Source organism: Talpa occidentalis, unplaced genomic scaffold (genome assembly GCF_014898055.3).
Source record: "Talpa occidentalis isolate TD23 unplaced genomic scaffold, MPIMG_talOcc4v2.1 talOcc4.14, whole genome shotgun sequence".
Classification (NCBI taxonomy): Eukaryota; Metazoa; Chordata; class Mammalia; order Eulipotyphla; family Talpidae; genus Talpa; species Talpa occidentalis.
Genome location: NW_023601433.1, coordinates 70,329,451 through 70,356,906, shown reverse-complemented (window position 1 = coordinate 70,356,906; position 27,456 = coordinate 70,329,451). Strand labels below are relative to the sequence as shown.

The following is a 27,456-nucleotide window of genomic DNA, read 5'->3' as shown; positions in this document are numbered from 1 at the left end:
AAAGACGTATTTATTTAAAGATTTATTTATTTTTATACAAGAGCTGGGGTACAGGCCAGAGGCATGAGATGGTGAGAGGATTCACCAGAGACAGAGCGGGGAACAGAACAAGCAGATCTACTGAAATACACTGCTGAGAGGAGAGGTGGGCGAGACAGGAGAGGTCTGCTGCGCCATGTGGGTCACCTCCCTGGCTGGGAATTGAACCTGTGCTGCAGTGGCTGAGGATTGCTTCATAGTGCTGTGACTTAACCCCTTGCACCACCAAGCCCTCTAACTGATGTTTTTAAAAATGTTTTTTAACCCTTGTTTCAGTGATGGCCACGAGCAGAAGGCACCATCCTTGGGTAATGTAAGTGAACATATTTCCTGAATGAGAAGGCACTGTGCAGACCCAGTATCATGCGAATTCACTGTGAGAACTGCAGTAGCACTCAGCCGTGCTGCCTCTACTTACATTTCAAGCATTGGTGATGGGATAGCAGGGAGGTTCCCTGTCTCTGCATGATGTCCCATGACCATGGAATGTACTTGCCAAGACTCACCTTTGAGCTGAAAGTTCAAGTTCCCTGAGCAGGAGGCCCTCCAAGTGGTGACTTGAATTAGTGCACACAGTATAACAGTTCCCCATTTTCCTTGGGGGGTTAGCTATTGGTGATATCAAAAGGGACACATGAACAGTTGGGAGGTATGCAGGGTGATAAATATTAATTTTGAGACTTTAAAAATCTTACCTACTGACTTCTGCCTGTCAGCTCTCAAGCAGAACATACTCATGCTGACATGCATCTCAACACATACCTCATCAGTCATCGCGTCTCTGGGGCTGAAATATCGAAGCGTTAAATAAACAAGTGAATTACTTTAGAGCAAAAGCCCCTGTTAGGCCTCTTTTTATCTTAATGTTCAGATTCTGACTGAATGACAACTTTAGTTTATTGCCTGTTTTATGTTGTCTTCCTTAATGCTGCTGCCCTGGGGTTTAAACCAATTTGGGTTTACAATAATCTAATAAATAGAATAGTTTACAAGCAAAATGAAGACCAAGACCTTGGTAGCTCAGAAATAGGCATTTGAAGCTAGCAAGCATATTCATAAAGGAGACAAAATACTCCCAAGATCAGATAATTAGATAATGCCTGCACTTCTTAGGAGGTTTAAATAGGAAAAAAGATGGAAAGCAGCTCACCCTCTGGTACTTGGTGATATGCGAGTAGAATAAATGATAACAAGCAGGCTGTTTTTGCTAAGCACAAGCTGAGAGTCCATTTGCTATCTGTGAAACAAAGGAGATTTTAAGCACAGGCACTGCTCTTGGGTCCTATGACAAATTTCTGTAGTGGAATACATACTAACTTTATGTTAAAAATAAAGCCAAGGGCTATTACTTGGAAATCAATGAAAATGTCAAGATAGTCAATAAACAGCCAGGATTTCCTATGTGAACCACAGTTTAGAAAAATGCTCTAAAATACGAACCTGGGCCTCCCCTTCAACTCATTGTTCTGGAACAGAATATAATCCAGCAGTGGATTCTGTTCCAGAATATAATCCAGATGCAATTCCTAGGGAGCTGCCTCTAAAGGATGATGTTAAAATCAGTTGAGAGCTACCCTGCTTCCCCTGGGCCATTTACCTTGAACTGCCAGCTGAAAGAGAAACTTCCATCTACCCAATGATACTGTATCTTATGGTTTCTTTTCTGGAAGTTGTTTAGCTTTATCATTACTTAAACAGGGATGAAATATTTGGATAGGATTCCCTAGAGAAATGGACTTAAGTTGGACTGCAAAATATTCATTAAAAATTCATCAAATGGAAAGGAAAAATGTAAAGACAGAAAAGAAAGATGTTCTCTATAATTGCCTTTGAATGATTAGCTGCTCCCCTGTCCATTATGAAATAAGAAAACAAAACTTATCCTTAGAGAGAGTCCCACCTTGTGACAGAATAAAAATTGTTTAACAAAATAATAAAATACCATAAATGCAAATTCAAAATACAAGTGAATGTCTTTAGTTTACATTAAAGTGTCTAATAGAAAAGGAAGAGTTAGTGTGGATCTATTTGTGGTTACATAAAATTATAGGATAAAGCCAAGTTCAGTTCTATGGGGCAATTGAAAAAAACATAAGCAATTACAAATTGACTACATCTTCTATATTCTTAGTTATCCAACTCTTTATATTTTATCTCTTTGAAAAGAATGTCTCATGGAAGCTGGGATGCAGTAACTGAAGCAGACTCGCTGCCCTGTCAGAAGCAGTAAGAAAACTCTTTTGAGACATTGGACAAGAAGCAGTGTAGGGTTGATATCCTGGGAGAAGGGAAACAGAGAAAGAGAGCTTTCCATCTCTCTGGCTTTCTGCCCAGAGGCATTTTCTGGGCAACAATTCAGGCAGAAGAAACACGAGAAGATTCCGGTCTTGTTGAGGAAATGGAGACGTGTGTTCAAAGGAATGGAGGTAACTGCGGTTTGCAGTGGGAAGTGCCCGAGCAGACAGAAGGCCTTCCAGATATGTGCCTGAGGCTGTCTATTCTACTACAGAACACTGAGTGGTACATGCAAATGGTAAGGAGAAGAAACAGCATGGGATTTTTTTGGCCAAACAGTTCACATAGGGTTGGGAGATGTTCAACTTTTGGCCAGCCAGGTTGGAACAAGCAACTGGAGCACTCAGTAGATGGGTCCAGGAGGGCCACCGTTGAGTAATGGTAAGTGAAACGATCCCTAAAGCCCACTAATCATATCATCTCTGTCTTTTCTGAATCTTTGATGTATTTTTCTTCAAATTACAAATGATGTTTTACTGTTTCTTCCTATGTCTAATAATTTTTTATTGGCTGCTAGATTTATGATTAGTATGACATTGAGTGCTATATTTTGTTGTATTAAAGAGTAGTGAATTTTGTTCTTGAATGTGCTAAAATTACTTGAGGATCAGTTTAATTCTTTTGAAGCTTATTTTGAAGTTATGTTGGGCAAATCTATACCTGTCGGGATGTAATCTGCCCTGCTTCCTTGTCAAATTCTTTTATATCAAATCATTATTTTGTACACGTGAAATGATGACAATATTATATGTTAATTATCTCAATTAAAAAAGAAAACATAAGCTGTTAAAATATAAAAGGTACTATAACATCTGAAAGAAACCCCAGGTGGGTAACAAAGGGACTTATGTTAAATATATATAAGGAAATATATAAAAATAAGACAATTAACCCTATCTTTTATTTTATTTATTTTTTTAAAGATTTATTTATTTATTTATACAAGCACTGGGTACAGTCAGAAGCACGGGAGGGTGAGAGAATTCACCAGGGCCAGAGCAGGGAACAGAACAGGCAGAGTAACGAAGTACACTGCTGAGGGGAGCAGCGGGCGGCAGGAGAGGTCTGTGCACCATGTGGGACCCTCCTCCGGTGGCCGCGGAGCAGCCAGGGATCGAACCGGCTCTGAGGAGGCTGCGGACAGCTTCGCAGCCCAGAGCTCAACTGCTGCGCCAGCAGGGGAGGCCCAACCCTATCTTTTAATGAGCAAAATATTTTAATAAACACTTTACAGAAGAACATTGTGAATGGCCAGTAAATACATGAAGAAATGTTCAACAAGTCATCAGGAAAATGTAATTAAAATAACAATGAGGTATATGGTTTGGATCGTATGATCGTATCATATTCTCTGGTTTGGATCATACACATTACTCATGGAAATATGAAGTGGTATAGTCAACTTGAAAAACAGTTGACATTTTCTCATAAAGTTAAAAAACATACTTATCACAGCAATTCCACCCTTAGTTATTTACCCACAAGAAATGAGAGTATTATTTAGTATATGTACTCAAATGGATGCTAATATTCACAGTTGCTTCAATATATTAACATTCATGGTACTCCAAAATAGAAAAAAACTCCATTTTTCATGGAAAAACACATTGTGGCATATTCAAGCAATAGAATACTATTTAGCAATGAAGAGGAATAGACTACTGATATTCATAAAAGATGGACAGAATCTCAAAGCATTACGTTGCATTTTTTTAAAAAAAGTTTGTTTTCCTTTGTTTATATGAAATTCCAGAAAAGACAACACTAAAATGCAGTGACAGAAGACAAAGCAGTGGTTGTCTAATGAGCAGAATTTGGGGGAGAGGTTTCCCTGAAAAGGGAAACTGCACTTTGGGAGTGATGTGAACACTCCATATCTTAGTATTGCTATGGTTACATAGAAGTGTACATTTGTCACATTTTAAGCTATAGATAAATAAAATTGATTATTTTAGAAAGAGGGATGTTTCTCCTGTTTTTCCCCCCTTGCTTTTCAGAATAAGATGCACCTAAGCAAAGTTGTTTGGCTACTTTGAGTCAAAACCTTGAAAAGTCTGTTAATGAAGAAAAAAATCACAATTAGGTGATTAGAACATCTTGATTTGTCATCTAAATGAATAAGTTCCTGGGAGGGGGGAGTCACCATTTGAATTATTGCCATCGATAGAACAGCCTAGAAGGATGTCATGGTGGATGGATACAATAACTCCTTCACTTGGAACTGAAGGGACTCAGAACTAGGAGCTCATTACTAACCAGAATTCCAAAAATTCCTTTCATTTTTATTGATGAATAGCTGTTTGTGTGGCAGGTGAATTGCTAGTCTGATTGGGAAACTTTTCAGCATCGATTAACAATATTCATCTGCCAAGTCAGCTCTGCTGAATTTCAGGCTTATTGAACTTGACAAAAAAATAAAAAATCTGCTCATTTCCGTAGTAGGGAAAGTTTTGTTCAGCCTCCAGGCCTGGTCATGGGACGAAACTCGAGGAGTCTCATTAGAGTTGAGTCGCCTCCCTCCTTTGTTTGATGCTTCTTATCCCTTTGTGGATATCTTTGGTTTCTTTACTCAAAAGTCACTCTTCCTCTGTCTTTAGCCAAAGACCTACTTCAGTGCTTTCTGGTTTTTTTTTTCTATTACTCTTAATATCTTCTTCTTTTTCTTTCATCTTTCTTCCTGCCCCCCTTCATTCTTTCTTATTTTTCTATTGTTTAGACTTTACCAGCTGCTAGCATTTTTTTAAGGCATTTCCTCCTCTATAGTAGCATCAAGGATTGCCTCCTCCAGTGGCACGAGCAGGATTGGTCTTCTTTTCTTTTCTTTTTTTTTGGAGATTGTGCAAGTTTTATTAAACTTTCTGTTTTTGTGTATCCAGCTTTTCTTTTTCTTAATTTAAAAAAAATTTTAATCATTGCTCATTTTTAAACAAAATCTGCTTCCCCCCCCACTCTCTCAGGTGTAGTCCCCATAGAGTTTCCTTCCCCAATGCACCCATGCACCATCACCTCAGTCTCCTGTGCTCCTCCCTCCTTCCCTCTGCTCCCTCTCCCTCCTCCTCCCCTGCGGTATGGCTCTGATTTATAATTGTCCCTTTTTGCTTTGTTGTGTTTTGTGCTGTTATTGTTTTTTTTTACACTGAAATCTTATTGGGTTCCCCTATATTCCTGCTGTAAGTGAAACCATCCGATAGTTTTCTTTTTCCTTCTGGCTTATTTCACTGAGCATAATTCCTTCTAGTTCCATCCACGTTGCTGTGAATGGCATGAGTTTATCTTTTTTGATTGCTGAATAGTATTCCATTGTGTATATATGCCACATCTTCTTGAGCCAGTCATCTATATTTGGGCATTTGGGTTGTTTCCAGATTTTACCTATTGTAAATAGTGCTGCAATAAACATAGGGGTACAGGTGTGCTTTTGAATCAATGTTTCTGTGTGCTTTGGGTAGATCCCTAGGAGTGGAATTGCCAGGTCATATGGTATCTCCGTTTTCAGTAGTCTGAGGAACTTCTTGTTACCCACTATTCTCCTACTGAAATGGTACCATCTCTCCACACTCCGTCACCTCCTCTGCATTTGGGTGTTTACTCCTGTCCTGGGGTAGCAGGGGAGTGGGGGACAGTTCTTCCATGATCTTAGTCTACCATAAATACATAAAGAACTTAATTCTTTTGTGGACCCTAAGTTTTCTACATAAGAGGAAATCCCTCTTGTGATATTATAAAATGAGAGTCATCAATTACAGATTAAAAGAGCAAATGATATTCATTTTGTCACAGTGAATTTGATTCTAAAATAAGTTATTTGCTATGTAGTGGTAACAGGTAGGTAAAAAGCAGTGACAATGAAGGAGAGTAGAAGAGGTGAGTGAATATTAAAGGTGATAAAAAGGTTGATTAACTTGACTGTGGTGATGGCTTCAAGGGAGTTTATTATATCAAAACTCATTAGATGGTACACTGTAAATATGGACAGTTTATTCACATCTCTCTATATAAAGTTGTAAAGCAAAGCAAAGAAACAGTAAAAAACATCTATGACTTAGGAGTGACCAGTCAGGCTATCTTTAGACTCATGTACATGGAATTGTAGTCTTGTTATTAACTGGCTACAACTTATTAAAATCTCATTTTACCTTAAAAAAAGTTGGGTTTGAGGGCAAAGCTAAATGAATGCTGAATGGTTTTTTTTGTGTGTGCATTTCTGTAAGATTTCATTGTGAACTGAAAAATCAGCAAAAGAGGCACCAGAGTCATAACCACTCTGACTTCTGCAAATGAGATTGTTTTAACTCACTGTTTGCATATTTTGAAAGGCACTGATTTCTCTAGAAATTGGTGAAGCAGAGGTGTTATCCATCCAAATCCCAGGAAATTTATTTGTATTTTGCTATTGTCACATAAACCACTAGAGCGAGTATCTTAGAGCTAGTGTTGTGAGTTGCTTGCACACTGAACAATGCTGCTGATCCTTTTTACAAGGAAGTTTCCTTGAACCATTGTTGTGTAGAAACATGTCAGTAGTCAAATATGACTGATGGAAAAATAACTTTATTCCACAAAGTCCTTTTTCATTTTTTAGAACAACTTATTATGCTAAAAAATAGAAAATTTTGACAGCAATGAACATAGATTGTGTGGATCATCTATATTTTGTGTGCTAGACTCATTATCCCCTAGACAATAATTATGCTTTATTTTGATTATGGCATATTATGGATTTCTGTTCAGCATTACCAATGTGGGCATTGGTTTTTTATATTTTACTGAAGTCAAGTAATTAAACAGCTTGATTCATCATTTACTATCTTAATATAAGTATTATTCATGCTATTATCTTTAAAACCCTAATTTGTGAAAGGTTTTAATTAGATTGAGTGAATGTATCATAATTTAATTATTTCCTTATTATTAGCTATATAGGTTTCTTCCAAGTTTTACTATTATGGATGACATGAAGTAATATTTTGTGCACATAACTTTTCCATTTTAGAAGATTTTTATAAGGCTATATTTTTATAAGTTGAGGATATATAAAATACATGGATCTATTGCTTTCATTAATATTGCTCGATTGTTTTCAAAAAGCACTAAAACAATTACTAGTTCAGTAGCAGTTGATAATATGCTTACTAACTTTGAGTAATATCATTTTAAATAGTCTTCCTTGATTTAATAGGGGAAAAAACGTACCTTTGCAATTACAATGGGATTCCATAATGCCCACTTTATACTGTATTTCCTGCTTTGCAATATCTAGAAAGTAAATACTGATCCCAAGTGCACCAGAAATATCCTAAAAACATTTTCCTTAGACCACAGCTGCTAATTTCTGATGTATGACCTGCCCAAAATATAAGGATTTGCCAACATACTATTTAATGAAACAGATTCTTATTTGGATCACTCTCTGACTGGAGAGGTTAAGAGAATCATCAGGGGAGAGAGGGAAGGCAGTGGAGTCACTGCAATTAATATTCTTATCTTTTATTTTAGGTAACAGCACTTCTGGTTTTCAGAATAACATCTTCAAGGAAAGCATATTTAATTCAATCTGTTGTGTGAATACTTTCCGTTATAGAAGGTACAGTATATATGTATAAATGAACGCACAGGCTGCCTATGCTTTATTTTGGATCTATAGCAGTCTTGGAAATAGAGCTGAGTTTTATATAGCATCTTCCAGAGTCAGGGTAGCCCTAAGCTCTCTACAGAGCACTGATTTTGGCAATGTCTAAATAAGGCTCATCTTTATTTATGAAAAATTCAGATAATAAACCACTTCATTTTTCCTACACAATATCATGCAAGTGTTTTTGTTTTTTTGGGGGGGAGGGGGCTTCCAAAACTTTGTGGCTATTTTGGCTTTATGGATGCACCTTCTGCTAATCCCAGCACCCTGTAAGAGCAGGTGCCCCCTGAGCAGGGGCGGGAGCACTGGTCACAGAAATCAGTAATGAGATCATCATGCAACTGGTGACTTTAAGAGCTGCCCAGTAAACAAGGAGAGCTCTGTCTCAAAAGGAGCAGTTCTAGCCTGGATGGTGGGCAAGTTACAGGGGGAAGAGTAGTGAACAGTGGGGGAGGAGAGAGAAGTGGAGGGTGGTAGAGGGCTCTGGGCCCTTTTGGTGGTGGGAAAACTATGGTGACCGCACCTGCATAGAGAAAGTCTATATTATGAAAAAATAGATGAGGCCATTTAAACAAATAAAAATAAAAATACTTCTTTTCCTTAAAATAAAAACAATATAAATAATTGGAACAATAATTACAGATTTTTTTTGGCTTGCCCATTGAAAGGCCCCATCAAAGACCCTCAATCATCTGGTGGGTAAATGTATATTATGTGACTCTTTCCTCCTCATTTTCAAGAATAAATTTAGCAAGCATGTCTGCCAAGTGTAGCCTTTTATAGCTGGAACCACAGAGTTTGTTCTGCATTGTTATATTAATACCAATGCCTTGCATTTGCATAGATACTCAGACTTGCCTAAACCCATTTGTACTTCATTATTCATATAATAATGTCTTAGCCATTACCTGCAATATCTTGTCAGTTCCATCTCTCTCTCTCTTTTTTAAAGATTTGATTTTTATTTATTTAAGCATACAAGAACGGGGTATAGGCCAGAGGTGCAGGGGGTGAGAGGATTCACCAGAGACAGACTGGGGAGCAGAACAGGCAGATATACTGAAATGCACTGCTGAGGGGAGCAGCAGGCAAGACAGGAGAGGTCTGCTGTGCCATGTGGGTTAGCTCCCTGGCTGGGGATCCAACCCATGCTTCAGCAGCTGGTGATAGGTTGATAGCACTGAGACTTAAACCCCTGAGCCACCAGGAAGGCCACCAGTTCCATCTCTTTAATTATATTCCTATCTTCCACTTCTCCCTTCTATTCTCCTAGTGGAAACCTTTATCATTCTTGTTTAAATAACTTTATTCCAGTCATGAGGCTGGTCTTTCCACTTATGTCACTCGTGATGGTATTATAACTTATTCTCCATTGACAATATCATAACTCACAGCATGTCTTTGCCCTGCTTAAAAACCTTTATTTTCCAGAATGCTTGGGAAAAAATTTAAATGACAGAGCTAAAGGCTCTGCATGACCTGGTTCCTTCCAACCTCTCTAATCTATAATGCTTTTCTTTCTCAGATCCAGCCAGGTTGCTGAAAGTTCCTTAGGCCAAGTCCAAACTGCCTTCCATAAGGACCTTTGCCCCTGCTGATAAATTGGCCTGGACATCTCTTTGTACAACTGAATTCTTTTCATCTTTCAGCTTTAGTGCAAATATCCTATTTCCAAGAATTCTTCCCTGCAAAATGGGGGTTCAGGGAGACTATGAGACTACAAAGAGGATCCACAGCTGTGGAAATGTGGAACAAGGAAGGAGTTGTGTTTTCTGACTCCTCGTCCACCATTCCTGCCACGACTTATGCCATTTACATATAGTTCTATAATGAAGGAGATGTGAAATGATAGTTTCTATTTTTTTTGTTTGTATTATTTTGACTACAATGTTTAGGACAATGGTGAGAATATTACCGATTTCAAATAATTTACAAGTGGTTGAGATTGAGTGAGGCATGATCAATTTTGACTATTTGAGAACAAATATACACACTTACATGCATCCACCAAACCATTCAGCCTTGGGTTCCTTTTCAGAAGGAAAGGATCCCTTACACACACACACACACACACACACACACACACACACACACACACACACACTGAGAGAGAGAGAGAGAGAGAGAGAGAGAGAGAGAACAAGTGTGAGCACAATCCTTTTGCTACATATTGGTTTGAAATGACCTTGGAGGCTTACATTCAAGAAACAATCAGAAAAGATCTCATGATAGGTTCTTTGATTTAAAACACAAGCATGAACATGGATGGAGCTGGAGGGGATCATGGTCAGTGAAATAAACCAGAAAGAAAAAGAAAAATACCGGATGGTCTCACTCACAGCAGGAATTTAGAAAACCTAAATAAGGGATCAGGAAAAAGACTAATTATAATAAAGTAAAAATCAAAATCAGCAGGCAACTATAAACCAGAGACACACTACAGGGGGGGAGAAGGGAGTAGGATCAAAACAAGGTGGTGGGAATTTTACAGGGACTATAACCAAGATGAAAATGCATACATTGTACAAAAATAAAAAATGATGCATAAAATAAAAAAAGAAAATTAAAAAATAAAACAGAAGCATGATTTAGGCCCAGTATATACCCTTAAATATTTCCTTTAAACTAGGGTGTTACAGATAAGCATAATTTTTCCTCTAAGATATTTTTCTCATCCAACATTGTCTGGCAAATAAAATTTTTTCATCCATGTGTGACTCACTCTCACCCTTTAAACCTTGAGACTCCCCATTGTCTGCTGGTCTCTGAGTTAATTATCCCAGTCTCGAGCACATGGAATGCATATGGCATGTGTCACCTTGGACAGGTTAAGTCAAGTGAATTTAAAGCTTCTAATGTCTCCCAATGAAGGGTATCATGTCTATATTTAATGCTCAGTTTTCACAATCAGAATAACTTCTATAATTGTATATATCCTCTATCTCCAGTTGAAAAAGGTAAATGGATTTCAGCAGTTCAAATATTATCAAGAAAGGAATGTAGATTCTTCTTGGGTGGAGCCCATATTAGGTAGTGGAGGATTATAGATTTCTGAAAACAGTATAGGGTAGGAAAATACGCAAAGGAAAAATATAGACCAAGATTGGTTGTCTATGATCTTCAGCTGGGCAAATATGGCTCACCTCAATTTTGTTGGACTATCCCCCCACTTTAGCCAATAATGTGTACATTTCTTTGTAACTGTACCAAATAGGAAATAAGGTTAGTCTGTATGACTTACTTATTCTAACTGAATCCATGCTGGGTGCTAATGATTGCATTCTTTTTTAAATGCTCCCAAGCCATCTGTTTAATAATCTATTCTAGAATTATGCCTGAGAAGAATCTCAACGCTAGTGAAGTAGAAAGATCCACAGGCAAAGACCAGGAGATCTAGGCTCTCCTCAGCACCCAGTTACTAACTAGGTCAGGACCTTACCCTGTCTCATCCGGGTTTATCTCTAAAATGAGTGTGTCAAAATAGATCTTGATGGCTCCTTTAAGCTATGAATCTATATCGGTCTGCAGTTCTTAGAATCTACTCTTTCCCCTGATTTGAAAATCAGGACCTTAACGAGTTATAATTTTTAAATATTTCTTTCTTTTTGTTTTTATTGAGATAAATTGGTTTACAATATGATTCAGAGATACAGGATCACATGTCTTCAGGTACATGTTGGCACACCACACCTGCCACCAAGGTTCCCACAGTAATCCACAGAATCATCTTTGGGTCTTTCTGTCTTTTGTGTTCTAGATCTTGCTCATTAAGTTGCTCATTGAGTGGTGCAAGAAGTTAAGAATCTGTGGGTCTTAGATACCTTACTTTAAAAATGAAAGGGGGGCCTCCCCGGTGGTGCAGTGGTTGAGCACTGAGCTGCCTACAGCCTCTGCAGCACCAGTTCAATCGCCAGCCAGCCAGCGAGGGTCCCACATGGCACGCAGACCTCTCCTGCCACGCCCGCTGCTCCCCTGAGCAGTGTACTTCGTCAGTCTGCCTGTTCTGCTCCCTGCTCTGGCTCTGGTTAATTCTCTCACCCTCCAATGCTTCTGACTGTACCCAGTGCTTGTATAAATAAATAAATAAATCTTTAAAAAAATAAAAAAAAATAAAAATGAAAGTGCATAAATCTGATGGCCTCTAAATCTCTGAGCATGAGTCCATAATGCCCAGGCAATGTCAAGCAAGTATTACTTTTGTGTTCACATTCTGTACAATCTTGGAGTAACAAGTATGGTGTGTTTGACCCTAGAAAATGGAACAAACTCATGACTAGGGCAGAAATTTTAGATATTTTCAGTTAAATAATTTATTGAATAGTAATTAAATTGACCACTTGTTTTTCCCCTTGCCTTGCATTGAAATGATCTTCAATTTCTAATTCACACTGAATATTTTAAGGCTTTTCTCTTTTCCGTTTATTTGTACTGGTTAAGGGCAATACACTCATTTCAGAGAATGCCACAAAAGCTCTAAGTTTAGGGGATTGGGGTTTCTAAAGCTGCCTCTGTTTCTTTATCTCACAGGTAATGAATGTTTTCAGTTATGGAGCTGTTTTATTCTGGCCTGATGGGGTTTTGCATGATGCAGTGTAGATGATTCCCACAGTAAGGTATGATCTTTATTCTTTGACTAAAAACTAAAAATAGAGCCTTCAACTCATCCTGGACTCTCAGCTGTCATATGCCATGGAAATCTGGACACTTGGTATGGTTGCTTGTAGCCTCAAAAAATCACTGCATTCTTAAGGCTAAAATGAAGAACAAACAAATAGATGTATAGGAACCTGGAATACTGCTTCATTTTCTGTGGAATTTATCCTGGGTCAATTATGCAGCTGAAGGTGGTTTTCCTTCCAAATTTATTTAAATGCAATTCTTTTCAAAGGCGAGTAAAAGTAGGTAAGGCCAGGAAAAAAGACAGTCTGTTTAATCATGTAGACTAGTTAAGTATACCTTCCTAATAATAATAAATACTGATGGGCCTTTACTGTTTACATAGTCTATTTTGGTTGGGCAAATCATCTGTGATTCTCACTGCAGAAATACATTGAGATTTAGTGAGTGCTTTGCCTCAAGTCATAAACTAATCAGTAGATGCACCAGAACTGAGACCTAGAATTTATAATGTTGCCACTTTACACTTTTCCACTACCAGTACCCTATACTCCATTCCACCACCAATGAAAACCAGCAGAATATTAGGTGAATTCAGTATTCTCTTCTTCATGAATCTGGCCCAGATGCACTCAAGGACACATAGTTTGTCCTTGTTTTTGAATATCTCTTTTAGATAATGTTTGGGTCGCATAATTGATGCTTCTTCTTTAGTTATTTGGAGCTTTCTCATAATTATGTCCCCACTGGATTGTCTATTTCTTTTATAAAAACCTCTGTCAACACAGAACAGAGCTGGATTCATAATAGGTTAATGATTTTAGTTTAGGAAAAATAAACTTACTGGCAGAAAAGAAGGCTATCCAAGATCTAGAGTTACAAATAGACCTCCAGTGTCTTGCCTACTTTGGAAGCTTGTTCTGGTCATGTGAGTGGATTGCCATGTGAAACTCCAGTTAGTCAGAGACTCACCAAATTTCAGCAGTAGAAGGGGAAAGGGAGTTAAAATACCTCACTTAAGTCCTCAAGACTCTGGATGATAAAATTCTATTCTTAAAATATTTTGCTGGGAAGGATTCACCAATGTCAACAAATCCATTACTCTTGTGACTGAATTAGTTGGTGAATTCAGTCATACAATTCATAGTAACAGGTAACGAAATTTTAAAATATTCAAATTGAGTTTATATGTTCCTGTAGCTAATATTTATTCCAAACCTCCCGAGCTTGTGCCCGGTAGTAGGCAGGACGCCCCAACACAAAGCTTGCTGTGACATCTCATTAGGTCTTAGACCAACCTATGGAGACAAATAGGGAACCAGTATATTACATTTCTTTTAGGAACTAGGTGAGGTGGAAATAGCTTTAGAGAATATCTGTTTACATAGTTAGGAGCAGAAAAACAAGGGCCATTCTGCTCTTCTGCTAGTCTCAATAGTCCCTTGTCGGTGACATTGGGAGTTGACATGGAAAATCACCTCAGTGGATGCCAGACCCTCTTCCAAACTTGTGCCTTCATCTTACCTGCTTTGAAACTATGCCAGTTATCAATGTCTCAGTTCCAAATCCACCCCTCTTTGCCCTTTCTTGTTCTATAGGAGATGGACCCTGGAACATTTCTCCTTTGTCAGCTGGCACAATCTTAGTCCTTGACATTAGAGTGTGGATGGGACACTGCAAGAGGAAGAGGATTCTCTTTTTATTTCTGGTGCTATATTTTCCTTGTTCTCATAGCATAGCAGGAGGCCCTGCTAGTGGCGATGGGACACCCAGTGGTGCACACTGTCCAGTGATTTCCACTACTTCCCCAGTAGGGGGGCTTCCCCGTGAGTCCCCTCTGTACCCTTGTCCTCCAAGGGCAGTTTCCTGCCTGCCAGACCTCACCTATGCATCTTAGCCAACTCTCCCACCATGCACTGGAGCCTTTTCCAAATTTTTTCTTTGTCTGGGCACTCTGTCAGCCCACAGGAGCAACTGCGTTCTCTAGCTGCTATTTCTGTGTATTAAGAGTTCTCTTAGAGTTCCCTTCACCAATGCACCCATGCACCATCACCTTTAAAAATGAACAATGATGTAAAAAATACATAAATAAAATATTACAAAAGAGTTCTCTTTACCCTAAGAAGTCAACTCTTTGTTACTAGTTAATAACTTTTATGTTAGGGCCACCCTGGTGGTGCAGGCAGTTGAGCACAGTGCTATGATGCTGTCTGCAGCCTCTGCAGCTCCTGTTCAATCCCTGCCGGTGGCAGAGCAACCCACAAGGTGCAGCAGACCTCTCCTGTCTCACCTGCTGCTCTCCCAGTAGTGTATTTCGGTCATTCTGCCTGTTCGGTTCCCCGTTCTGTCTCTGGTGAATCCTCTCACCCTCCAGCACATCTGGCCTGTACCCTGGTTCTTGTATAAATAAAATAAATCTTTAAAAAAAACCCCAAACCAAACTATATATATATATATATATATATAAATATAAAAAAAATAATTTTTATGTTAAATTTTCCCAGTCCAAATTACTAGTGTGGTTTCTGGTTTTTTACAGACTCTGACAGATAAAGAAGCCCTTCAAGAATAGGCCTTACTTCAGTCACTGATCCATTTGACTTCAATCGCTGGTTTCCCCTCAGTTCAGCCCTGTTGATAACACTGACCTGCACTGTACTCTCTGGTATTGATTGACACAGGGACCTCACATTATATTGTGCCTTAAAGTTACTCCAGGTGCTGTGAATTAAATGAAGCAGGTTTCCCAGTTACCTGCAATACCACCAACTAGATTGTACCATTTTCCTTCCTCATCACTTACCTCTGCTTGTCAAGGAAGGGGGATGGATCATGTTTTAAGAGCCCAAGAAAGTATGGTCTGCCCTCAAGGCTGTGTGACCTGCAGAAGGAGAAAGCACTGGTTGACTTATTACTGCTATTGGAAGCAAAGGTATTGAATGGTTTTTGGAAACATCCTGTGGCTATTTTGGCAAATTCAGGCATGGCAGCTAAAGGACTCTTAGAAGATGTGTGTGAGATCATATAACGGTAATCACCACCACCGCTATCATCATTTATTGAAGGCTTACTGTGTGCCAGGAACATACTAAGTTATTAACACCTATTACTTCATTTAATTCTTACAGTAAACCAATAAGTAAGAGCTATTAGTATCCTTATTTGAATCAATCAGGGCTCTCCAGAGATAAGAACCAACAGAATATTTGTATATATAGTGAAAATTTATTTTAAGGAGTAAATATCAGCTCATGCACTTGTGGGAGCTGCAAGTCTGAAGTCTAAGTCATGCCAGAATGCTGGAAACTTATGCAGGGGTTGATGTTATAGTCTTGCATCTAAAATCTGTGGTATAGACTGCCAGTCTGGAAACTCAAGCAGGATTTCTAATGCGATAGTCCTTAGCATGGAAAACCTCTGTTTTTGCCCTTGAGGCCTTCAACTGATTGAACAAGGCCCATCAATGTTATTGAGGGTATTCTCCATTACGTCATGCCAACTGACTGTAAAAGTTAACGGCATTGACAAAAACTTTTAACAGCAACACAAAGACTAGAGTTTGACAAAAAAACTGGGCACCATAGCCTAGTTCAGGTAACACTAAAGTTTAATCATCTCATCATTTAATATATGAAATAATTGAAACTTAAATCAAGCAATATGCTCAAATTTATTCAATTAATAAGTGGAAGGGAATACTTGTCTCAGATCTATTGTCTCCAAAGCCCATGCTTTAAAAATGTTAACATTATTTATTAATAGTATTTTGCATATTTATTTGTTTAAGGTAACATTGGTTTGCAGCACTGCATATGACTCAGAGGTGCAGGATCACACCCTTCCAGTGTATGTTACCACACCACACCCACCACCAATAATCCACCCATAGTCCTCCATCATAGTCAATTATTCTTCCCCCTCCCCCACTTAGGTTCCTTTCTACATTCATGTTTCTAAGATTTGTTACTGGTTTAGAAACTTATAAACTGATTCCAATTGAACCTCTGGCATCTATCTGTTCCAGACTGAAGATGTTGGCCCAAATATTTATGACACATTTGTCTTTTCATAATGAAACACCTGCAATCTCAAGGGGCTGGAGTAACATGACTAACTACCCAACACAGCCTTAGCAGAGAGTAATTCTTTACAAAGAGAATTATTTTATACACAAATAATGGTTGGTGAATGTGGTGAACAATAAGAGAATGAGAATCAACGGAAGCGTGTCTGTGTGCATGTCCATGTATGCACTTGTATCTGTGAGCTCAAAGACTGAATCTGGCAAGCCAATGAGAGAATCCACTTTGGGGAACTATTTGTCAGGAACAAGGAAAAGCGTAAATATTTCAAAGTGGAAAGGCAGGCAGCAGAGCAGCACTGGACCCTATGCAGCAGTGGTGTCAGCTCCAGAAAAAATATTTATGGAAAGACTAGAAATGATTTGAATGTGTGAACCCCTCCAAGAGGAAATTGGGGTTTGGTAAAGAGGGAAAGATGAGGAGAATAGAGGACCTAGGAAAATATAATGGGGACACCTAAAATAAAGAGAGGCAGACTATCCCCTGGAAAAATTTCAAGTTCAAAGTGTGCTCCCCTTTGGTATGACCCAATAGTATTGCTACTTCCTAGCTATAAAAACTGAACTCAGGCGCACAGACCTCTCCTGTCTCACCCGCTGTCTCAGTGCTTTCGGTCCGTCCGCCTGTTCTGCTCCATGCTCTTTCTCTGGTGAATCCTCTCACCCTCCCACGACTCTGGCCTGTACCCCAGCTCTTGTATAAATAAAAATAAATCTTTAATAAAAAAAAACTGAACTCGTCTTACTAAATTATTTAACTTTTATTTCTTTGCGGTAGACTTTTAGCATTTATGTAACTTTTTTCCAAATTAATATGTTTTTCTCTTTTTATTTCTTTGAAAATTATCATCTTCCTAGCAAATCTGATATACTCAACTGCCTAAAATAGAGGTCTGGATGAGGACTCTCTAGCAGGTATCTAAAAAAGGAAGCATTTATATTAAACTTTTGCCATTTAATATAGTATTTTGCAACAAAACTACAGGCTTGCATGCCCTACTTGATATAGGGAAAGAGAACTTTCTAAACTACTTTAGGTTTGAATGGCATGATCTTAGAGTTTATTCCTGAAAGTTAGAGATGATAAACCTTCTCTCAGGAAAAATTTGATGAAGGAAAAATTTGAAGTCTGCCTCTTCCAAGTTGGTGGGATTGTGAGGCATAAAATGAAGAGAGTGGGAGAAAAAGGAGATTAGATACCCAGTCTCAACCCTCTGCCAAATCCAACTTCTGGATTCGACCATCTGGTGTGGAGGAGTGGCTTCAGAAAATACAGGTATGGGGCTGTCCAAGAATATTTAGGCCCATGACATACTTTCACTGGCACAGAGGTTGCAACTCTTTGGGAGATATTCTATATACAGGCTGTTCCAACATACTGGGGTGATGCCATGAAGGTGGTAGCAGATGGCAGATGGCGGAGTACAGCAGCTGTTCTAAGCCACATGGCCTATACTTGGTGTGCGGGAGAGCCAGACAACTCTGTTTGCCCCAGTTACGTGATATGGAGGTGGTAAGAATACTGGACTACAGAGTTCAGGAAGAAAATCTTGCCAAAGGCTACAGAGTTGGGGGTTTCTAAATTTGGGGCATGTTTTGGGGAACATGGCTCCAGGGATAGCAGCAACACAGGGTACAGAAGACCAGACGAAACTGGCAGCTCAACAGTCACTAGGCCAGTGAGCAAAACAGTCAGACCCAAGGACCTCTCATGATAACAACCAGCAAGACCCCTCCTGCATAGGAGAGAAGATTGGAGTGGCAAAATATGACAATATTTGCATAGAACTTCATCATGGTAAAGTCAGACATTCTGCTAAGTGAAATATGCCAGTAACAGAAGGACAGATATTGCATGACTCCACTTGCATAAGGTGTGAACGTTAATATTTAGAACCCTACTTAAGTGTGGTCAGGGACTAGAAAGAATGCCTGTGCATGGGCATCAGCACACTACAGCCCCCCAACAGCCTTGCATCTTCGGGGGGGAAATGATGCTGTTTCCCCCCTTAATGAACTGATGGGGCGGTTCTCCAGAGGTTACTTAGGACATTGTTAGCCTTAGATTCAGGGAAGTGCAAGTGGGTCTCTCCATGAATGCAATCTGCAACCTGCCCTCTCTTCTGTTGTTGCCAAATAAACCTAGTTTTGTTGTTGGAATGGCCACTCTTGTTTGAGGTCAATGGAAGTATCTAAAATAGTCAAACTAGAAGCAGAGAATAAAATGGTGGTTGCCAGGGTCTGGGGATAGGGCAAAACGAGCAGGTGCTGAGTGGGTATAACATTTCAGTTACATGAGAAAAGTAAGTCTAGAGATTTGCTGTAGAACATACGCCTACAAGCAATAATGTTATCGGGTTCTTGAGACTTTCCCTCAAGGATAAAATAAGGACTCATTAAACTGACAAAGTAAGCGTTTTATTTAAGAAGTGTTATGGGCTACAAGAAGACCTCCTTAAGGTGAACAAGGTATAGTGAACAGGTGCTCATTTTCTATTAGTAAGCAGGGGTGGTGGGCCTGGCTTTGGAAGGCAGGCAGGCGGGTGGCACTGCCAAGCTGTTCTGGGAGCTCTTTTAGTGGCACAGGCCCAGAGGCACCACATTCCCAGACCTCACAAGCATCTTTAACATTTTCAGTCTCCACCTAGGGGTCTGTCAGAGAGCATGTTAATGAATACTTCCTGACTCTGGCCTGGTTTCTCTAATCAACCCATTCATTGATCACTAGTCTGTGGGGGGTGGGGAGTGGGGGGTGGGCGGTGGGAGGGAAGCTCTTTTGGGCTTTCTTATTTGCAACCACAAGGTCTGCTTAGAGCTGGAAAACATCTTGTGCAAGGAGATAATGCAAAAATTAACAGAGCAGGGTTTGTGACAGCAAATTCCTGTAACTTACCATGCTCCTTTGCCCTGATGTTTCTTCCTGGTTGTGTTACAGGGCAGGGTGAAGGGCACCCCAGAACCCCCAAAACTGCCTGCTCTAAATTGGTTCTGCCACCCACCGCATCAAGACAAAACATACTCCAGTGCATAAAACCTTCATGGAAATGAACTTTAATACAATGAGTGTGCAATAAAGACAAGGGAAAGAATATAATTTCCAAATCAAGCCCCCGAAGTTACCCATCACATTGTGGGGACACGCCCAACCAAACACGGTTGGTCCAAAGGAGGGCCATTGAGGCCCAGAAGCCTGCCACACATCTAAGGCACCTCCTGCTGGGAACCCATAAGAAAGGGGCAGAAATGGCCAGACAAGTCTGAAAAGAAAAGAGCAAAGTCCAAAGCAAGATAAAAGCTGCCATTGTTAACCTCCCCATGGGTATCTCACCCACACCTGTGTCAACCAGTCCAGGCCCAAGAAGCAAATGCAGCTTCTTCACATGTCTCTCTGCAACATGTGCCTCCTCTAGGTCTCCCCCTTACTCTCCACCTTTTTCCCTTTCTTCCTCCAGCATCTCCTCCTCCCAGCTCAGCTCCACCCTCCCCTGGGTAGGGCAGGGAACCTGGAACCTCCCTTTCCCTGGGGACCACCCTGTTACAGTTGGGTCCCTTTATCACACTCTTAATTATATTGTATTATATACTTAAGATCTGCTAAGAGGGTAGGTCTCCTGTTAAGTGTTCTAACCACAATAAAAGAGTGAATGTGGATAAATAGTGCTAAACATAGAAGAAACTGAAATACTAATGATTGGTAAATCAAAGCTGTCTCTCTTCCCCAGAGGGTATAGGACTGGGGGCAGATCAGTGATGGAGAAGAGGAAACTATACATTTTCTCTGTATGTATTTTTCTAAATGTAGGATAGTTCTGCAGTTTGCACAGTACTTCTGTTACAGAGGCATCTCCATAAAAGGGGGAAGCGCACTGCAGTGTAGTGTATAGGCACCATGTTCCCTGCCCCCACTTACATGCAGCCACCTTGGATTAGCTACTGGGAATGAGGGGCGGAGCTCAATGATAAATAACATGGAAGGCAGGTGAGCTCAAAAAAAGGTTCTTGCTTCTGTGGCCTGATGTGCACCCTGGTATTGCTGGGAAGGAGACATGTGGAGGAGAGACATATAGAGAGACTTAAAAGAAACGTGGGTGAGAGAGATGTGGGGGGCTGACAATTAGCTGCTTTTATTTCTTCCTTGATGCCTCTTATTTCTCCATTTTTGCCCCTTTTCTAAAACTTCAGTTAGATGCTACTGGGACCTTAACAATCTCTCTGGTTTATCAGCCCCTTCTTCCGCTTTGAGTTTTCTGTACTTCTAGTATCTCAGCATTTCTTGCCCATTTTGGCTGCTATTCACCATCAAGTACTAATTCACTTCCAGGTTTGGGACTGTTCCTGAACACAAAGGCTATTATTACATGGAAAATGTGGGTATTATAATGTGGGAAAAAAAGAAAAAAGAAAATGGTGAACCCAGACTTGTGTCAGATGAAGCTTAAAAGGAGATTTTTTTTTTCAATTGGGAAAGTGTGACTGTTAAATGGTAATAGATATTGAATAATTTATTCTAATTTATGCTTTGAATACAAATGAAGCAACTGGATTACTAGAATTGTGTTATTTTTAAATAAAACTGGGAAGAAGCACATAAACACTCTATGATAAACTAAGAAAATCAGAATAAGAGAAGATCTTACACTGGGCGGTGCTGCTAGGAGGGTAAAGTGCCTGCGAGCATTCTTATAACAATGAGCTCTCTGAGCTGAGTAGGAGAGAGGTGCTATGTAAATGCCAGGTTATTTTTATATCCTTGATACTTAAGATGCTCCAAAAAGGTCAAGCATTAGCTAAAGAGAACAGAATCTTGAAAATCCAAATATTTTCAGCTTTGAATGGATAAGATCTGTTCATTTGGAGGAAACTTTTCAGGGACTTCACAGGCAGTGTTGCAAATTTTTACTGAAATATTAATATCTTGCCTAGGTTTTACAAAAATTGATCTCAAGAGGGAATTGAATTTTAATCGATATAAACAACTTTTTGTTTACTTAGCAGACCTGGGGAGTGAATGGATTCAGAAAGAATATTAAGTATCTGAAAGTAGGGACTGTGTTCTGTAAAGCTCAGTTCTCAATTTAGGGAAGGTGCCAATAAAAACTCACTGAATTGACTATGTTAGAAAGGAATGTTAGCCTGCGGTGGAGATCTGGGCTATGAACCACAATGAACTCTGACAAGTGTGAAATAGACTTGATTTCACCATCTTCTTGCTTGACTTTAATATTAAAAAGGTTCTCTTTTGGGCAGATTAGAACTATCTAACTCAGAAATGAATTTTAAATACCATTTCTAGGAAAAAAATAGCATTACATACTGATGAATTTATGCTCATCTCTTTTCTAAATTTTATCTTAGACATGCTTTTCAAACCTCTAAAAGGAGTATTCTTGAGAAACTCTCTGGGTTTTTAAAATCACTGCATTGGAACTTAGATGGCTACTCAAAACCACATCCTGAGGTCACCAGCCAACAACAACGCAGCCAAGGTGCTTTGTCATCTCTCTAGTTGTCCAGAATCAAGTGTATATACTGAACATCAAGTAAGTACATTAGTGTTGTGTCACATCCAACCTTTAAAAACTGTAGTCATGATCTCAAACCAATGGATATAACAGAAAAATAGAAATCTAGGCAATTGAATGACTCCCCTGCAGTTATTTCCCAGTGCATCACCTTCTGCAATGCTGTTTAAGAGGGAGTGGCAATGCAGGCAAATTAATTAAAATTAGTCGGTTAATTCAATTCATTCCTCAACATTTATTTCCCTATATGGGGGTTATAGTGGTATAAATTTCATAGTGAGAGAACGACTACTTCAGTCTGTAATTTCTTTCTTCCTAAAGTGCTCTTATAAAATTACAACTCTCCATGCACCCAAAACCCATCATTAGGAGGCTTACTTAAAAAGAGGTATCACTGATTTCACAGTATCTGAAGAAGCTGATACCTTCCAAGAGTATACTCAAAATCTATATTTAAAAAGGACCTCCTATTCACTTTTAAGCCACAAGCAGCAGGCAGAATGGAATCGTGGTATAGACCCTTCAAAATATAGATTACAGACTGGTTTCTGATTGTCAAAGTCCATGTAGTTCCTCAGTAATTATTCTAATCATAGTTCTCTCCATGGCCCCACTTCCCTCACATACCGCCATGGTCGATGAGTTCAAACCAAAGACCAAGGTGAGGGAGTTAGGTCAGTCAAGTAAACAGACTTTCAGTACCAGTCAACATTTACCAGGTTAAGCAGTGGTAACAAAACAACCCTAAGTTTTCAGTGGCTCACAAAAACAAAGTTTTGTATTTCGCCCATATTACATGTTGACTGTGGAACAGCTGTGATTTTGCTGGGCTCTGCTTGGCTCTGCTCCACATGTCTTTTTTATTCTGAGATCTAGGCCAAAGGAGAAGTGCCAAGTTAGGACATGCTGTTCTGGAGGCAGAGAGAAAACAATTAAGCCAGGACCACAGGCTCTGCTTGAAGAGGCCAAGCCTGAAATCAATGTGCAAAGGGAGTTCTCCCCATGAAGGCCTTGCAAGTTAAAGCCAATGAAGAAGGATGTGTATTTAATGCTCTTACAGAGAAAGCTGTATGTGAGCAGTAACAATAATGCAATCGACAACAATCCAGCTTCTTTCATCACACACCTGGTTTCTCTGAACTAAAATGGTAAATCACTGCCAACTCTTCCTACATAACTCAAGAAACAATAGTGAAACTAAAAAGGATAACCATGGTAAGTTTGTCCATTCAGAAGGGAGAAGAATGTGGGATTGGGGTGGGGTGGCAGAACACAGAAGTTACCGGTCCATGACAGGTATGGAATCCCACTGAACAGGTATTAAGAGCCCCCTGGCCCCTTTCTATACACAGCAGAGAGAATACTTCTTGAATAGAAACTGGTTCAATTCCTTGGAAGTAGCTTCCACATCCAATGTACTTCAAAACCTTTGGCTTTAAGTTTTGATCAGTCTTTTTTTCCATGATTCTCCTTGGCCACAGGCACATAAGCCTTTGGGGAATATAAATGCCTTGGAAGTGGAGCAGGTTTCTTCCTGCTTATTAAGTGTTGGGAACCCAAAGTTTATTTCATGTCTCAAATCAATAGGGTATCACATATTAGGGTAATCACATATTCCAGTTTGTCCAGAAGCCCTGATTTGTGGCTACTGCTTCAGGATACTTAATAATGCCCCTTTCTTTCTTAAAATGGCTTGGTTGATAAATTATACAATTATTTTGCTTTTATCATCTAAATGTTACACAAAAGCCCACCTAGCTTTTTACCTATTTTATGTTTATTATCACCATGTACCAATTATTATTATTATTATTGAGGTAACGTTGATATACAACATTGTATGTGATTCAGAGGCTTAGGATACACCTCCTCAGATATTTGTGCTCACACCACACCCATGCACCATGAGTCCTCAACCATAGTACATTATGTTTCCCCCTTTTTTGATGTGTCAACATCAAATTTTAGCCTAGTATTTGCCCTGTCTTCCTTTTGGTCTTACCATTAGCACTACTTTCACTGTCTGCTCTATTATCTCTAGACACCCATTTTCTTTAAGAACAAAGGAAAGCTACCTAGACATATGTCCTGTCCCTCAAAACTTCCTGAAGACTCCATCAGAACCAACCTCAGATAGCTCAATATCTCTTTCAAATTCTTGCTGTTGTTATAGCAGCTGTTTGTGTGTTCTGTTCCTGCCAAATGGTCCAGAAGGTGAGTTTCATCAACTTCCACTGGAAGCTAGAAAGAAATTTCAAGAAAAATACAAATGTACCCTAAATTCATCCTCCTTATAGCAGCACTCCGTTACAAATATTTTATTCTTTAGAGAGCCAAACTCACCACTGACATGACACAAGCCCTTGATAGAATCATCTTTGTTCCATTCCCAGTATTTTACCTAACCCTTGGGATCGAAGAATAATAAAAGTTTCTTTAGCTAAATACAACTTTATGAAACAGCAGAGAATAACCCTTATAGAAATAAAATGTAAAAGGGCCATGGTGCGTTTGTGCAACATTTGGACTTGTGAGGAGATTTACTCTTTTAACATATAGGAAAATAATAATATGTAAAGAATATTTGTAAAATGAATCAGATTTCAGGGAAACTACACCATTTTTAAATTTAAAGATGCTATCCTTTTAATGCTACAGTGAGAAAATTACAAATGATAGTGTGAAAAATCAAATTGCAGTACATAATATGCATTACTTATACTTTATTTCTAATTAGCAACAATAGTCTACTCTCCAGATTGGCATTTGATTGAGCCCCAGAGGAGAATAAAGTTTATATTCTGGAAATTGTTTAAAAGAATAGCATTTGTCATACAAAATTGATTAATTCCTCTCTGGATTAATTGTCCACAAACATTAAAATAGAGTTTTATACCTAGCATGCTTGTTTCTATCATCCCTTGGGATTATAAAGAACTTCATTTAAAACTTGATCTTCCAAAAATGCTTTGTCCTAGCTTTCAGTAGTCATAGATACTGAGAGCTAATTTGGATTGAACAGAGGGACTATGCATTCAGCCCTATAAAAATATTTCTTACTTTTTATGACATACAGAAATATTTTTTATATTTCTAACCAACAAATCTTTAGTTTTCTCCTTCCTTATGGCTACAAATCAACACTTACCTTATAATGTTGGCGTGTTAGCATTAACATGGCTCAGTTGTAATCTGTGAACTTTCCAGGAACTGCCAGGATGTAGATGGAAGACTAGTTAGTATTCATCACTTTAGTAGTAAGTTTTTACCCAACTTCAGAATTTCTCTTTCTTTTCAAGAGTAGTTAGATAATTGAAATAAAAAATTCAATTTGGCAAATATTAATTATAGAACACAGCACATTGCTTGAAATTTGGATTACATAGATAAATTACAAACAAATCTTTGCCCTTAAGGAGTTCATATTTTAACAGATGATTCAGAGGAGTGTGAGAGAGCAGAATTTGATACCCCTAAATATGCCTCTTTGGCATATGAATTCTTCCAAGCTGGTTATTTTTAAGAAACAGCAGACATAGGAGAAGCTCTGAAAACAGCAGGCGCTACCTTTTTCTAAGAGAATTCACATTAATAAAGGAAATCTCTGCTTGTAAGGGTGTCTTTCTCCTACATTGGCGGAGGATGAAACAAATTTTGTACAAAAATGAACAACAATGTAAGAAAAAAAGGAAGAAAACACAACCATGCCCTTGTGAACTGAGCTTAGCTTGAATAAACTTTTCTTACTGGACACCCTCTACCTCTAACATCTTCATTTGTCTTTAACTAGAGATGGTGTCTAAGGTAGTGACTTGGGCCATTTTAAGGAGTTATTCAGTTTTCCTTGGTAACTCCCAATTTAGGAAAATGATTTTTCCCTCTCCTATATACGTAACTAAATTGGAAGTTAATGCAAAAACGGAATTAAGGAAATTTCTAAGGTAAGCACAGAGGAAAGAAGACTTCATTCCGATGCTGGGATGCATTCCACACCTCTGGGTTCTTATGAATGAACAAATTAACATCAGATTAGTAGGAGAAAAAAGCCAAAATTTAATAACATATATGTGGTGAATTTACATGGCTGTAAAATCTAAAGCAAAATGGGGTGAACCAGAGCACATATCCTATTTAAAGGGATTTGTAGCATGAAAGAAGAGAAAAACTGCAAAATTTTGAGCATTGTCTTGAATGATCAAGAGGCATTTTGCCCTCTTTTCTGGTACTGTTTGAAATTAAATGGGAATATGCTCTGTAAGAACTGTCACGAACCTTCTAGTTGCATATTTAGCTTATTTTTCTTTCTAGGAATATGACTTATGCAATACAGACCTTTGCCTAAATTTAATCATTTGCTGTTCTCATCTGAGCAGGCCACTTTATTTCTGTTAAAAAAGACATTACTTATAAACTTCTATCTAAAACGGGGTCTCCTTCATTGTACCAGGAAGACCTAATCTTATTTCTTTTCAAAGGGAAAAGCAGAACTTAAATCTGACACTTGTGCATACCTTTCCTTGGTAGACTCCCTAATGACCTTCTCCTTTCCCCACATCCTCAACTTCCCTTGTTTGTTGTTTTTTTTTTTTTTTTTTTTTTTTAATAAATTTTATTGTTATATTCCCCATACAATTGCAGCCCCCCCATTCTGACCCCAATCCCTCCCCTCCACCCCCCGCCCCCCTAAAAGTGTCTCTGGTTCATAGTTTTTTGTTGATTTTGATTTTCACTTTCTTATAGTTATTCATTTTCCTGGTCCCTTATTTAAGTTTTCTAGATTCCTGCTATGAGTGAGACCATCCGGTATTTTTCTTTTTCTTTTTGGCTTATTTCGCTGAGCATGATCCCTTCCAGCGCCATCCATGTTGCTGCAAATTGCATGTGTTTATCTTTTTTGAATGCTGAGTAATATTCCATGGTATATATGTACCACATCTTCTTGATCCAGTCATCTATTTTTGGGCATTTGGGTTGTTTCCAAAGCTTAGCTATTGTAAACAGTGCTGCTATAAACATAGGGGTGCAGGTGTTCTTTGGAATTGATGTTTCTGTGTCCTTTGGGTAAATACCTAGGAGTGGAATTGCTGGATCATATGGAAGTTCTATGTTTAGTAGGTCCAGAAATCTCCATACAGCTTTCCACAGTGGTTGGACCAGTTTGCACTCCCACCAACAGTGCAGAAGAGTTCCTTTTTCTCCACACCCTCGCCAACATTTGTTGTTGCTAGTTTTTTTAATATGTGCCATTCTCACTGGTGTAAGATGGTATC

The 27,456-nt window shown here is 38.9% G+C and overlaps 1 long non-coding RNA gene across 1 annotated transcript; it reads right to left on the bottom strand.

The window, feature by feature from the left end:
* Positions 1 to 789: 789 nt before the first annotated feature.
* Positions 790 to 14,253, bottom strand: LOC129145787 (uncharacterized). The gene is made up of 3 exons (XR_008551836.1): positions 14,108 to 14,253; positions 1,190 to 1,276; positions 790 to 826 (listed from the first exon to the last, which is right to left on the bottom strand). It is a non-coding gene; the product is annotated as an uncharacterized LOC129145787 (long non-coding RNA).
* Positions 14,254 to 27,456: the final 13,203 nt, after the last annotated feature.